The sequence below is a fragment of the Ambystoma mexicanum genome, chromosome 5p (assembly GCF_040938575.1).
Source record: "Ambystoma mexicanum isolate Mex_15411 chromosome 5p, UKY_AmexF1_1, whole genome shotgun sequence".
NCBI classification, from domain to species: domain Eukaryota; kingdom Metazoa; phylum Chordata; class Amphibia; order Caudata; family Ambystomatidae; genus Ambystoma; species Ambystoma mexicanum.
In genome coordinates this window covers 1,040,647,164-1,040,660,730 of record NC_090930.1, presented here as the reverse complement: position 1 = coordinate 1,040,660,730, position 13,567 = coordinate 1,040,647,164, and the positions used below count along the sequence as shown (strand labels likewise).

The 13,567-nt window shown below is 41.9% G+C and overlaps 1 protein-coding gene across 2 annotated transcripts in view; it reads left to right on the top strand.

The window, feature by feature from the left end:
• The window catches only part of GMDS (GDP-mannose 4,6-dehydratase), a 3,238,640-nt gene that overhangs the window by 1,079,659 nt on the left and 2,145,414 nt on the right, over window positions 1-13,567 (top strand). The window lies entirely within an intron of this gene.

The following is a 13,567-nucleotide window of genomic DNA, read 5'->3' as shown; positions in this document are numbered from 1 at the left end:
AATGTGAACAGTAGGCTGGAGATGGTGGGTCCAGATAAATGGCTCGCGGCCGCATAACTCCGGACAGCTCCCCCGCGCCATCAAATTAATAACAAATGGATGGGGAGATAAGGAGGAATAATGGGAAGGCAAGGTTACGTTTTTGCGACAGAAGGTTTATGAGCAGACCGGGTCTCATGCTCCGAGGGACGCTCCCACTCCTCCACCGCGGGTTATCTTCAGACCACCGCATTCCTGCCGAGGAAGGCCCTGCGAGGAAGAGGAGGGGATGGCGAAGGTGAGTGGGGTATGAGCGATGGTCTTGCTTCTGCGGGCCCGTGGCAGTCTGCCGCCTCCTTGCTCTTTTAGAAAATGCAAGCCGGCTTCAATTGCGTCCCCTCCACCTGCCCCTAGACCACAAACAAATACCAAAGTGCAAAGGGCATGGCGCTTCCATAGGCGATGGTGACGCGCGCGCCACTCACTGTCATGTCAAGTGTCAGTCAATTACTTATATTGAGCACCAAACACCGTGGGCAATAATAAGCAGCGCTGAGATGCCTCAGCGATCGTAGCGCTATGCAAATGCCAATTATTATTATTATTACATCAGGGTGCTGCAGATAAAGGGTGCCGCCAGCTCCCACAATGTAAAGTGTTATTTTGCAGATAAAGGCCTTATCTGCAGTGCCCTTCTGCCACGGCACCACTTGATCGCCCCTTGAGCCAGCTCTGGCGTGATATGGATGTATATTGACCACTTGTGCCACCTTCCTACTGTTTTCCCGTGAAACGCTTTGGAGAAGGGTGCTCTTTGTACTGCTGCTGCCGGAGACTAGTTTGATAGCAGTAGTGGTATAGAACAAAACAAGGGGGTTTCTGGGAGTCTCTCTACTGTCACGAACACGGCCCATTTACCTGTTCTTGGGTGGATGGCTATCCGGAGAGTCTCATCCAAGTATTTAGCTCACTGTCCCTCTCGAGGGACTCCCCGAACCCCCCTTGGTTTGCGTGTTATATAACAATGTTGCTTTCAGTGTATAGTTTCCTGGCACTTCGTTTCAGTGTGGCGTTTCAGGAAAGCTATCAGACCAGCTGAAGTGACATCACACCACCTGTGAGCCCTCCATTACCTAGGAGGAGCTGATAACATATGATTTCGAACCCTGATGCTACCTGATTGTGACGCTGTGCTGTGTTGTGCGACTTTTTTGCATCTCATTACCATTGTTATGGCCTCACAGCGCTTTGGGTAGTGTGGGAATGCGATAGACGGTACATTACATTCCACGAAAATAATTGCTTTGACAGAGATGCCCAGTACTGTAACATTCTGCAGCAGTTGTGTTGCCGGGTAGGGCGTGATGTCAGGGTGTTAAAATGCCGGTGAACCAGTGGTTGCTGGTGTAAGGACCGGATGTGGGTTGTGGGACTGGCAGGCTGCACTGCCCCAAAGGAACAGACTGCAGTATACGCAGAGCTCTCAATGTTATGCCATTGAAGCGCTGTATCCCTATTATGTATTTATTTATTTTGCATTTGTAGGCGCTTATGCATCAAGTAAATTGTGGACATGGGAGTGAAAGGCAAAAGGCAATTACAATAACATAAAGAAAGAAAGAGACGGTCCTACTAGGCCCTGTGAGCATTCAGAACATGCAAGTGCAGAGAGAGAGAGAGAGGCTAAGGTGGGGAGGGTAAGTGCTAGGAGTGCCGCGAGGGACGTGCTAGGGAATAAGTTGCAAGTAACTGTTAAGTGCCAGAGGTGCCAGAGTGCAGTGCTGCACAGTTCAGGGTTTGTGTGAAGGGGGCTGCACGCGTAACATGGCAGTCCCATAAGGTGATAAGCTTGTTGCTTGTATAGCGCTTCATGATATGATAGGTTATTTATAACACGCTTAATACCCAGAGCTTTCTAAGCGCGGACTCGGGGATGGAACCTGTGGTGCTCCGTGTCGTCTTACTTTCAAGGCGAGCGCGTTGCCCGTGAGCTATCTTCATGCCATAGCAAGGCCACTTCTCATCACTGAGTGATAGGAACTGCAGGGCATCTTTACGGCTGTAATCTAACAAGTCCACGGGTTTCCTCGGGTATTGCGCAAACGCAGCCCTTTTAGGTGGTTGCTGGGCTCTTTTGGCAATAATCTGCATGCATAGTCAGTCAACCCTTTCAACCACCTTCCCGTGCAGCTGTTGCTGAGTTAGGAGGTGGCTGAACCAAATTAAAAATTATTGCTGCGCCCGGGGTTGGTTCAATTGGGTTACATTATTTGGTAACCTCTTTATGCCAAACCTCTGCAAAACCAAAAGTTCTTACATATTACATTCAAACATTTGACAGGAAAAGAAAACACCTGGTAACCAAGAGCTCTGAATTGTTTCTGAATTCAGTTAAGCAAACAGGTGGCTATTAAACAGATATAATAAGAAACATTCAAATAATATGTACCGCTGCAAGGATTGACAGTTTGTTAAATACATCTAAGTACACATGTTCAAAATTCATTCAAGTGTTAAACCAAAGCAAAAAGGGGGAGGAAGGGGAAGGGGGAACAGGCATGTGGAAGGGCAACATTTACAAGTACATAGAAAACCTAAAGTAGAAAAGGCAAAAAACAGGGGAGACAAAGCAAGTAAGTAAATTCTGTGTTTAGCTGACAAAATGCTCTTCTAAGTACACAGTATATAACAGATAATCTAGGTTGTCTATTATCAATCCTGATTGTGTTGTGAACATTAGTTCAAAAATAAAGACTCAAAAAGACTAAAGTTATTTCCTCTCATCAAAGTCCTTTTCTTATCTGAAGAACAGGGATAGTAGACGGATTCAAGCCGCCACTGTGTCTCAAAAACAGCGTCGGTTTCCGAGATCCAATCTGCCCGTTAGAGTTAGGCGGTGGCAGCAGGGTGGACATTTAACCTTTGGGGAAACCCGCTATGCCCAACAATGCAGGAAACTGGCAAGAAGCTGGTGAGTATTCAGGTCCAAATGGGAGAAGATGGGATTGAAGCACGAATGAATTTGCACCAAAACGGACACCAAGTCTAAGGACTTTAACTTCCACAGGACTAATGGGGATTTGGACAATAGGTACCGTTCTCAAACCTGTTAAAAACACAGATGGTGTTGCAATACAAACTGTGACAACAAAAATTAATCTGTGCCATGACTGACTCACAGACAAGGCACATTCCACCTCAGGAGATGGTATGTTAAGTGATATTTGTAAAGCGCGTAACTGCCATCGGTATGCCATGCAAGCTCTGTGCCAGTCTTTAACAACATAGTATTGCACATATGAGTGAGGGCCCATTCACTTTGAGTGAAGGAATGATGACTGTGTGATGAGTTCATATCACAGCTAGTTATCCAAGTGTAGCTGCTGGCAGTTGTGGGCTCTGCATATTAGAACCTTAGGTTTTGGTTACTTCAAGAGATTTGCATGTACCTTTTTCATTACTAGGGATGTGCCACTAGAGCCAGGGCTAGTAGCACAAAGACCTCTGAGTAAATGGTACAAAGTGAAAACAGACAGTGGGCCTCACTATGACCCTGGCGGTAGCCATGCCGGTAAAAACTGCCGGAGTCATGAATTTACCGGCACCCGGCAATGGGGACTTACCGAGGCATTCCAGCCCCGGCGGACCCAGTAAATCTGCATTGCCGGGTGGCAGTAATAAATACTCCCCATTCCCATTTGAGTCCCATTGGACTAAATGGGAATGGGGAGGCTGGATGCACCGGCACCATTCATGAATGGTGCTGGTGCATCCGGCATGGTCTGCTCGCGGGAGCCTGTCCGCCCGCCAGGTTAAACCTGGCGGGCGGTAAGGCACCTGCAAGCAGAACTCGTAGTTTGCCGGTCCAGTAAGAATGGTACTGGCAAGCTTACCAGTAACATTGTTACCAGACCGGCAAGCTTATAATGAGGCCCAGTGCTTTGAATGCACACACACACCCCGACACACATATTCCGACACATCGCCATATGCACGCACACATCCAACACATACTCACACCCAAATTGGTTTGAAATCTTGTGAATACAGCATGTTCAAAATGGTGATTACTAATAGGTAGAAACAACATCCTTGTAAAAGTGGTAAAAGTAAAAGGCATACTTAAGCGGTTGTGCTCACTCCGGCAGGAAATATGGGCAACATTGTACTTTGAAGCCAGAATTAAGGGACAAATCACAGCAAAGGCACATAAGGAGGGCTCAGGTGTCTCGGGAGGCGGAGCAAGATAGGTTCGATCCCTAGGTCGGCGCTTAGAAACCTCTGGGTATTAAGCGTGTTATAAATAACCCATTACAATTACAATAGAGCACCTAGCTGCCTCTATTGCCGGAGGTTCTGTGTAATAAAGCCATCAGCACCCGGCCACAGGTGTGGTGCTATTCAAAGGCATTCTTCATTGAGAATCAAAAAACAGTTGTGAAAATGGCTTCTGAGAAACAAAATAAATACACCATAGAGCGCATAGGGAGCAGAACCTCCCTCCAAAGGAGGTTTTTGCTGGAGGGAGAATGTTTAAAGCCTGCATTGCCTTCTCAAGCACTAGATCAAATAATCTATTGGGGAGAAGACGCGTCTCCGAACCACGGTCAGTGTCTGTGTCTGCCTTTTACCTCTTAGTAGTAGGTTCCTCGTAGGACAAGGTAGCATAGGTGCTTCTTTGTTCACCAGCACCTGCAATGGCTCAACAGGAGGGGGTGGTTTCATAATCAACCAGCTATTTAAGTGGAGATCCAGTATCATACAACTGGTACATGCTAGCAACGGGCCTTGGAAGTCTCCAGAAGCAACAGAGTCTAAAATACTTGGCGGCGTCAGAAGGAACCTGCTTGGCCTTACTATGGTGCCACTTTTATGATTCAAATGATAACTTCAAGCAGTGCTACCTCTGGAACTTGTCAGTTAGATTTATTAACCTTCCTCAGGTTTGATGATGTATGTCTGCTCTTTGTAAGAATATTTGCCAGATCTTGGGAGCAACCATTCCTGATTGTTTGGTACCAGCACCCTGAGAGGAGAGTGGCTCTACTTTCTTGTGTGTCAACCCTGTCATCACACAATGCATTGGATTGGAGTATTTGGTTACAGCGGATACCAGGTTGACACCAGGATTTGCAGTACCTGTTGACATTTCTGCCAAGCTGTGCCACCCCCTCTTTGGTACCTTTGTAACCTTGTTTGGGGTGAAAAGGGTGTCTGGTACTGCATGGTTTCTGGCCACTCTAAGAGGTACTAACTTGTGTGGATGCCTGAGATAGGACTTAATAAAATGAAAAAATAAGGAGCGCTGGAACTGGGTTGATAGCCTTCACCCGAACACCAGATCGCAGTGCTGATCTCTGTAGCGCAACTGTTACCAAACCTTCCACCCCTTCTCTCTCTGGCATTTGCAAACCAGAACAAAGTTGACCATTGCCTGTGAAAGAGGACATTGCTTTCACATAGAAAGAAGCCATACCCTCTGGACCTCCAATCCAAGCCAGCGCACAAGGCACATGAATATAAGCCATTATCTGATGAAATGTTATGCTGTTTATGAAATAATCCTGATTCACAATGGCTTTTGAATGAAATATCATGTAACTAATTTTAAACATAACAAGAACAATTGCTTTTCTGAAAACAAACTGAATTAGCTAATGCAAATGAGTGGCTTTATTGATGGTGCCATGTAAAAAAGGGAAACAGCAAACTGTGCAACCTGTATTTTAGTATTGTACGAGTAAACAATGGACAAAATGTTTATTACAAATCACATGAGAGGTTGAATACATTTATGAACAGAACCAGTTATCATTTAAGTGTTATTGGAAATGAAAGATAAGGTAAATGTAATATTTCTGTTTCATGGGACATAATATCCCATGTAACTATTATGTTCTGTGAACCTAAGTGGTGAACTTTGGTTAACCTAAACGGTATGTTTCTTCAGAGTTAAGCTTTCTGGAGAACGGCCACCCTATCCAACACTGCGACTAAGGATCGAAAAAGGCTAATGGCACCTGTATGTATTTGAAGGACAAAGGCCTGTGTGGGTTAAATCTTTTTTAAAGGGTCAAAATACAAACCAAAATGTAGGTTTTTCATGGTCCGTTTTTAGGTTTAGTTGGAAGGCCAACCTGGTAAGAGATTGATGAATGATTGGTCAGTCAGGAATGGCAACTTCAATTAAGCAGATGCATTGAACATACTCCAGCCTCTGACTCATGCAGAATGTGTACACTTGATTAAAGTAGCCTAAGAAAAGGGGTCTTTAGTTTATGGCAGTGGGTGTTTCAAATTATAGCAGGACTATAGCAATATGTAAGTCAAAGGTAAATTGTATGATAAAAATGGGCAAAGGATAATTAATTTATAGAGGTATCATGGGAAATACATTCTGGCTCTAGTTTTTAACCCTTTTATCATATTTAAAATGGAAGAAAGATTTGAATTCAAGCGACATGGGGAACAATATGCATATAAAAGGGTATATACAATTGCAAAAAATAATCAATTTGCCTGTTTTAATAACTGTTATGAATGCAGTCAGAAAACCTAAAGCATTTCTCTGGATTTAGAATATACTTGCAAATCTGCATATATATATATATATATACATATATATATATATATATTATGATTTCGAATTCCTAATGTAAGGGCTACTTCATAGCTAACACATCGCCTTATGACAAAGATAATTCAATGGGCCAATCAAATCAAAGAGAAGGGTGCAAATAAGGGACAGGGGCCGTTCACAGGCCCAGTTCAATCCAAAAGGGAACAGTCCAATGATGCCTCATGGCAGAAGTTTGCTGGGTGTTAAAATTCAAATACACCGGAAGAGACCCGAGTGTAGGGAAAGTAGAAAAGGAAGAGAGCATCTTCGACAGGAGGAAATGGGAGTGGGGTTGCACCTGAATGCAGCTCATGGAAATCAAATTTAAAAGGCCTTCTTCAGATGGGGCTGAATGCACAAGCCTTTCCCAAGACAGAACAAGATTATCTGGCAGGGGTTTTTGCAAGCAGGTGGACAGACTGAAAGGAACATCCGGTTTGGCGACGATTCCAGGAGCTGGTTGATGCCCATACCTATCCTTGACCTTGAGAAGTGAGTACAATAATCCCAGAACATTTAAAAATAGATCGCAAGAATTAATACATTCTGAGATACATTTAAAAATATTTTGGGCGAGCCCCAAAATACTAAGCTAAGTTACTGAAGGGGAAACAGAGCCTGTAAATAATACTTTGTGAAAAAGCATGTTTAAAAAAGATTTTCCTAGAATCCAGAATTGCACTGGTCATATATTCCTCTGACAGTAACACACTATTAGTCAATTACCTGGGTTCTCAAATGATATCTGGGTTTGCAAGTGTGGTGTACAAATATCTCTCAGATCTGCAGGGAATGATAATCTTCTTGACCTGTGAACACCATTTTTTACTTACAAACCATGAATCAAGCTTTCTAATCCTTAAAGTGGATTAGGAAAGGAGGTTGGTTTCTTCATATTAATACTAAGAAAATATGAATTGAAATAACCAACATAATCTTTCTAAGTAATATTGTGCAGGAATAGAAGGAATCTGCCTTAGGTGGACTCCCAGTGATAGCTGCAATCTATATGTTGATTTATTTTAATCATTTTATATTCCTACAGGGCAACCGGATTCATTTCCAAACGCTGTATCCATTGTGCTGGTGTAAAAACTGTTTGCTTACATTATCTCATGCTGGAAATACAACTTGTCACATTTAATGGAAATTATTTTTAAAATACTTTGTGAAATATCAGGAGAATACCTCTCACTTATCAGATACCACAGGTTGCTGGTTTAATTTGATAACTGCACAATAGAATTGTTTTCTTAATATTATTAACTCTTTCGTCTGTGTTATTTCAAACAGACAATGGAAAATTCAGTTGCAAGTATCCACAGATATTAGAAGATCCCATTTTTGGCTAGAATAGTTATATATATTTATTTGTTTGAATTGTAATGAAAACATTAGAGAGACAATAGCAGGTAGGCTGTGTTTTCTTGTCTATAGACGATCTGCATGTATACAAATGTAATATTGTGGGTGACTTTGGTAGCATTGAATGTTAGATGAGTGGGGTTGTCGTGGTGGATGTTATTAAATCAGGAATATTTATCCTTAAAAAGAATAAATTATTAAAAATTAAACAAATTCCATATATAGAAGTCGTTACAGGAACTCACCTACTTACTTATTCGAAGGCAAATTGCACTGACCGTGGCTGGGTAAGCCGCAGAGAAGGGTCTCCTGCAAACTGTGATCTCTTAAAGTCTGTCACCAGAGGAATGATCAAAGGTAGGTGGTGACAAAGAAAAAATAACTAAAGAATTACAATGGCACACTCTAAAGGTGTGTCAAATAAAATATGGAGGGAACTAATCCAAGATGCTTTTCCTGACTTACTAATAGGTGGAAAAAGCAGGAACAAGGTATGTCGGTTGAGGTTCCCTATTTAAACTGGCATGACAACACATGAAGGGCAGTGGCACGTGGCCCCAAGCAAAAACTTTAAAGTTAAAGCAACACATTTCTGACATGCTTTTCCTGGTGCTGCCAGAAGTGCAGACAATGGCAAACATTGGGAAGGAGGGAGAATGTATCAGCATTAATTAGGAATGACAAAAGAATATGAACTTGAAGGATACATATATCAAATACGTTATCCCTTCCTTTTTCAAAAAAAATCACTGACTGTCCTGTCTATTTACAGAGCTCTGTGCAATGTCAGTAGATGTTGCGGTTTTATGCTTTTCAGCAGTATGAGGCATGCATCAGGCTACTGATCTGTTAAAACCTATTCACAACCAGCATTGAATATACAAATCCTGTGGAGCATTCAGGAACAAGACCTTCCAGGCAATAATCAGTTGTTTGGAAATGTCCTTTCAAATGCATTGGAATCCATTTTTCACTTTGATGCCCATTTACAACACCCAACCTCTTCTTCTGTAGCTGCTTCCATCCGTCTGCCTCTCCACCAGACCTCTCAACTTTTGGCTTCACTCGAGCATGTTCACGGCTTGTCTGACTGTCACTAGAAAGCACAGAGGGACTTCTGGCATGGTCAAAAGGGAGGTGTCTTGCAACATTAGAAAGGACTTCATTGCTGTTACTTTCTAGTCCCCAATAAATCGGGAGCAGGGTGTGGGGGGTGGCTACATGTCATTCTAGACATTCACAATCTCAGTTTGTTTCTAGTTATGGATTCAATTCATATGGTGACCAAAACTCATATTTTGGAGGCTCTGCATCACAATGACTGGATATGTTCAGTCGATCTCCAGGAAGCATATTTATTTTTAAAAATAATTATTTACAGGTGGTTGGCTTAACATAAAACCTTTCACCATAATATCAAAAAAGAAAACAAAAAGAAAAAAAACCTCCATTTTACATATTCAAATTCAATAATTTCCAAACTCAGATTTATATTAAGTTGTATTCCTTTTCCTCCACTCATAAATTAATGAATTCAAGTCAACTCATTTGAAAACTTCAGTCAAGAAATTAATCGAGGCTATGATCGCAGATACCTGCTCCCCATGCATTATAATAAACCACAGTTCTTCAGGAGCTACTAAAAAGTCTTCAAACAATTTGCCAAGTAGTCTAGATCTTATCGCAATCACGGCCAAACAGAAGAGTGGTAAATGTTGAAGAGTTTATTTTTCTTCATTCACCTTGCACAGCCTACAAGACACATTTTAGTTTGTTTCAATTTCTGTTCCTAGATGACAATACTTCTTTTGTAGGATATCAATTTAGACAAAAACTCATGTATTGCACCTGAAAAAAACTGTTGGGGAACTTCACTAAATATTTGGTAAGAATGTTGTAATGTCTATACACCGACACATAGTGAGTATATAATTTATCAAAGTGACTTTCATATTGGGTCTTAATCCAGTTGTTTCGCCATAGCTTCATTTGTAACGACACAGGATTATCCAGCAACTGACCCTTTGTGACATTCAGGTTTAACAGCATCTTAGAGCAATGTTTCTTCCATTCCTGAAGAGTTGAATCTTTGTTGTTACTAAGCACTCCCTTAACCAAAGCAAATCCTCTTACAGGATTCAATTAAATACATTTACGTTACAAAGATAGGCTTTTCCACAGAACCATTGCTTTAAGGGATAATAGGCCTATTTCCAGTTGTAATATTGAGGTCGGGACACAGTTTGGCATTTTGAAGATTTTCTTCCCAAACAAGCCCTCTAAAACTTGCCATATATTACTACAGAGGACAGAAAAAAACATTGCACCATTAATCAGAATTGGAACGACTTTCATTCTGTAAAATGTAAGCATCGAAGCAATTAAAAATAAACCATATTTCTTCAGTAACAGCCGTCCCTGGGCGACTAGTCCTTTGGTCTTTAATCTCAAAAGTGCTTCTCGCTGGCAATATATCGAGCTGATGTTTACACACATCCCCAAGTATGTGATTGAATCCACTCTGGCTAAAATTTCTTTATTCAGAAACCACAAAGCTTTATCTGTTTTTTTTGTATTTGGCCGAATGCAGAATGAATATTTGTGACTTTGGTGAGTTGATTTTCAAATCAATCACCAGCCCATAATCCTGCAAAAGGTTTAGTTGGCATTGAAGGCCAATCAGTGTTTGGTCATTTAAAACCAAAATATCTGCATATAATAGATGATCAATCGATTTCCCATTGATTTTTGGGGGAAAACTCCTGGCATTATGCAAAGCTTCTGGTAAATCTGAAATAAATCAATTAAACAAGGTTGGTGCCAATGGGCAGCTTTGTTTTAGCCCCCTCTTTGTTGCAATCAGGCCTGATAATGATACCCACATATAGAACTTTATTTTCAATGAGGTATCAGAGGTATCCAGAAAGTCCCTCAGACAGCCCCATCTGTTCAGTTTGCTCCAGAGAAGTCTTTTATCAATAAAATCAAAGACCTGAGCCAAGCCAATAAAGGGCAAATAAAATTTAGTTTTCCTTTGGCTAGCATACAATCTCAAAATTTTAATCAAAAAAACATTTAAGGAACTGCCAATTTCCTTAACAAATCCCAACTGAAAGTTCTTGAAATGACCTGAAGGTCTTTCCCAGTCCATAAGGTCCCTCGGGATCAGAACAGCAAATATTCTGCCTATGACATCCAGAAGGGCGATAGGATGCTAGTTTCTAGGCTTGGTCCTTTCACTCTTCTTGAAAATGGGCACTGCTACGGAAGATTTCCAAGATTATGGGACCTGTTTCAACCACTTTATCTGGACGAATAATATCCACAAGACCTCACCTTCCATCTCTTCTCTGTTTTTCTTACTCAATCCCTCTTTTGTGCTGATAATTTTCTAAATCTTCTTGTTGAGTACAATTGGGGTTGCCACCAGCGTTTCAATCAGATCAAATCCCTATGGTAATAAGAGATGTGCTTCTTCTAGAATAGCCTGCTTAAACAAGTTAGATTAATAATGGATTGCCACTTTGTCAAGTGACCATTCATTTCGGAATTCTACCCTTGCTGTGACCTTAGTCCTAAGTGAACAAAGTCTTGGAATGTGATGTAATAGTCTTAAGACGTTTGCTCTGTTCATCGTTAGGCCGTTGTCAAAATGTAAAATCACTTTCTGGTACAATACAAGTTTTTGCCTGCAAGTTCCTAGTTGGTTTGTTGAAATCTGTTTTCTTTACCAAAGTCTCCCCAAAGGATCTCACATCCCATTCTACAATGATTTTACTTGATTTTACAGCTAGAACCAGGCGCTTCTCCTCCAGTGTTAAAAACCCTGGAGTACTCTCTTTTGATGTTGTACATTTTCAATGTCATTATTCATATTAGTAATCTGTTTTATAAAGTTTTTCTCCTTTTCACTCTGCCCCTGACTCCGATCTGTAAGTATAGTCAGGCGCTTCTGTTCTAAAGTCCCGAGGCCATCACAATTATTCACCGACCATACATCCAGAGGTTTCTATGAGCTTTTACTTATGGCCAGGGTCATGTGTGTAGACACCTGTTCTTTGGCCAATTCTTGACCATGGTAATATGAATTGTCTTTGTCATCGTCCTCTATCAAGAATGTAGATATATTCAAAATGGTGCCATTCAGACCTTCACTGGACAACTCACACTCGTGATTGGTCTGGGGCGTTGTTTTTCCTTTTTCCTCAATCTTATCCATATGATCATCCACATTTGTTTCAGACTATTGTCCAATGTTGTCATTCAGGCTAGTTGTAATATTTAAGTTTCTTAAAAACATTTGAGAATCATTATGTTTCAGCCTCAAGTCGTTCTGTTTTTTATTTGGGGGGGCGGGTGGTTGTGCATTTTTCTGCAGTTCTGTTTGTTGTTGCATTTTGGATCCTAAAAGGCTCCTTTTCTTTTTTAAATATTGGATAATCTTTTACTTCTTTTCTGTAGTTCATCAATACTACAGAAGGTGCATGAGCCCCCGGCCCTCTCTCCTTAGCCTGCTCTACTCCCAGCTCAATAAATTCCAATAGTGAGGCGTCCATAGCAGTTTCAAGTGCAGGTTGAAATATATCTGTTTGATTCCATTTATGTAGGGTTCATTTGTTGTCAACCTTAATAACATGAGCAGCGGATTCCACTGTATTCATAGCACCAGCTTCCAAGGTGATCGACGGGGAAATGATTCCCATTCCACTTCGCTCACCCGCCTCTCCTCTAATTTTTGATTGTCTCCTAATGATATGCAAACAAAGGGGGGTCTGGGAATCTCTCTATCAGCACGAACACAGCCCAATGACCTGTTCTTGGGTGAATAACCCCTGGGAGAGACTCTACCAAGTCTTTAGCTTACTGTCCTTTTCACAGAGAAGAAATTTCCCCGCATATCAGCCATTGTCCTGCCCAGGGGCAGTCCAGCGCCGAAATGCTAGGCAATTCTCCTCTGAACAAGAGTACCATCAGTAACCCCATACACGTGTTTCAGCCTTGTTGGGCATCATCAGTGAGGTGAAACTGTTGCCTCTCTAAGAACAGTGAGCAAGGGGTCCACGTCTGGATTGCCCTGTTAACTTAGGGTGAAACCCAAAGTTAATGTATGCAAACAAAGGGGAGTCTGGGAATCTCTCTACCAGCACAAACACAGCCCAATGACCTGTTCTTGGGTGAATAACCCCTGGGAAAGACTCTACCAAGTCTTTATCTCACTGTCCTTTTCACAGAGAAGAAATGTCCCCGCATATCAGCCTTTGTCCTGCCCAGGGGCAGTCCAGCGCCGAAATGCTAGGCAATTCTCCTCTGAACAAGAGTACCATCAGTAACCACATACACGTGTTTCAGCCTTGTTGGGCATCATCAGTGAGGTGAAACTGTTGCCTCTCTGAGAACAGTGAGCAAGGGGTCCACGTCTGGATTGCCCTGTTAATTTAGGGTGAAACCCAAAGTTAATGTATGCAAACAAAGGGGGGTCTGGGAATCTCTCTACCAGCACAAACACAGCCCAATGACCTGTTCTTGGGTGAATAACCCCTGGGAGAGACTCTACCAAGTCTTTAGCTCACTGTCCTTTTCACAGAGAAGAAATTTCCCCGCATA